Source organism: Microtus ochrogaster, unplaced genomic scaffold, assembly GCF_000317375.1.
Source record: "Microtus ochrogaster isolate Prairie Vole_2 unplaced genomic scaffold, MicOch1.0 UNK73, whole genome shotgun sequence".
Lineage (NCBI taxonomy): Eukaryota > Metazoa > Chordata > Mammalia > Rodentia > Cricetidae > Microtus > Microtus ochrogaster.
Window position 1 is genome coordinate 372,185 of NW_004949171.1, and position 2,431 is coordinate 374,615.

The following is a 2,431-nucleotide window of genomic DNA, read 5'->3' on the forward strand; positions in this document are numbered from 1 at the left end:
CAGTAAATGCAGCATCTGCAGTAGGTCCCTGCAATGAACAAATTTGAATTGTTGTAAACGCCGAGGAAATATATCTTTTCCATACCCCTTGGGACTGTTTCCATCTTTTCTACTAGACAAAAGTCCTCTTCTTCTCTATTCTTGTCAATCCCTGCTATAGGATACTGAAGTTGTGTCAATTCATCAAAATCTGACACACTTCCCCTAAAACAGTTTAGGTGAAATCTCTCAACTCTTCCTTAAGTACACAATCTATCATGTAGTAGCAGACTGTGACACTCCTCCTGATTCTGCTCATCTGATTTCATCTCACTTGTATTTTTAATCCTTGAATCCTGCAACTCGCTTCAATATTTACCTGAGTACTCTGCACGTCTGTATGCTGTGGTTCTGAGGTGCTGCACAGTGATGTGCAGGGAGCAGTTTCAGGCAATGAAACTGCCACAAAATATTTGGGTCACAATTCCAATGCTCACAGGATGCCAGCTCAAAATCAACAGAGCTTCTGTCCCTTCCACAGCCGATCACAATCCATGTTCAGTCTCATCTTTAAGGATACTTCCTAAGACAGGCTTGTTTTCTAAACACGGAGTGGACAACACAGTTGACTTCCACCCATGCTTACCATGTTAACATTCATCATTAAGTAGCATGTGGTTTGTATGTTTGTGGGTACATCCACTAGGATATAAGACTAATTTAAACTCCTTTCAGATATTATGTATGCCTCTATTATTAATAAATATATGTACTGTTAATTCAATGACTGAGATATAATATATTTTCAATAACAAGTATCAATGATAACAAAGGAGACACAGTCATCAAAGAAAACAGATTGTTGGTCCAGAAACTTCTCAGTTAGATTCTGGGTGTTATTGTTGTGTATTTGCATGTGTGTTTGCATGTAGATATGTTGTGTTTTCTGTTCATATATGTGTGCATGGGTGTATTATACATATGTGTATATACCTATACAAATACATATTTGCATGATAATCCCAATTGTTTAGATTCCATGAAGTCTGAGTTTCTACAGTTTTCAAGGGAGATACTCCTTACACATAACTTTATTCTGAACTTAGTCTAAGACTGTTCACAAACCTAGGTCTGGAACCTAGACTGGTCTTTAACAGATATACTGAACAACTTGTAAGTGACTACAAAAGGCTAGTTATGTGCTAGGGAGCAGCCTCGACACAAATATCGCTTGCCGGGATGGAGGCATGGCATTGTAAATATAGTAAAGAATACAAAGACATGAAAATAATAAAACAGAAAACATAAACAGTATCGGAAGGGAGTTCCAGTGAATACTGAAATGGCTCACATTTAATTTCCAATTTCTTAAAATACCCTAAATATCCAAAAAAGTAGGAGTAAGATAAAAAAAAACTGCATGAACATGATACAAGGGAATGAACAGGCTAGTTGAAGGTCATGGGCTACACCCACAGTTAAACATTCTGTTGCTAGAACAGAACAGGTCACGCTCACACCCTTGACCAAAACATTCTGTAGGCAAACCACTCACTCAGTGGAATCCAATGTTATCTTCTTAAAGAAACCTTAGTCGGATCCTTAGACTTTTGTTTGAGGTAGAAACATACCTACTTCTCTATTCCTGAAATATAAGATTTGGCTAATAGCCACACTTCTTGACAATGACTTTGACAGAGCAGAACTCTCAAATCTAGGTGAGATGTTTGTTTGATGTAGAAACACAATAACCTTCAAGGAATAGAGGTGAGTCCAACTCTCTGCACTTTGGTCAAGGTGGAAATAAGCTCATATTTTTGGGCCTCCACAGTTATGTTATTCATAACAACGAAAACCATATAAATATCCAAATCAAACACTGCAAACAACATGAGATAATTCATTTAATAAAATGTTGATTATTAAAATAATATTCAATACTTAGAAAACTATTCTCCACAGAATAATGTAAAAGTCAAGCGTGGGAGTAAATATTGGGAACCACAGCAATCAGGCTCATAAGTTCAACACCCACCTTGGCCACAGATCCAGACTCTCTCTGAAGGAAAAGATGACTAAATCAAAAAAGATAAAACTATTATGAACAGAAAATTCAGACGACCCAGGTTTTCAGAATGTTTATACCCATTAGGAAAAGCACTGTTGCATATAATCTTATTTGTGTGTTTCATTATTTTCACATAATCCAAATTTACCACAATCACAACTTAGCTGCTTCGCCTAAAGTAGGTGGTTCACGGACTCTAGAAGGTCCTCTCTGACTGTGTGATGATGACAATGCAATGAAGGTGTGTATCAGCACTTACTAAGCATTAGCAGGGTAGTGAGTGCTAAGTGCTTTTTATTTTCAATGTCACATGAGAATTAGGCTGACCTTTTTCTCAAATTAGAAACTGAAATTTAGAGAAAGAGACAGAGAGGGGGGTGAGGG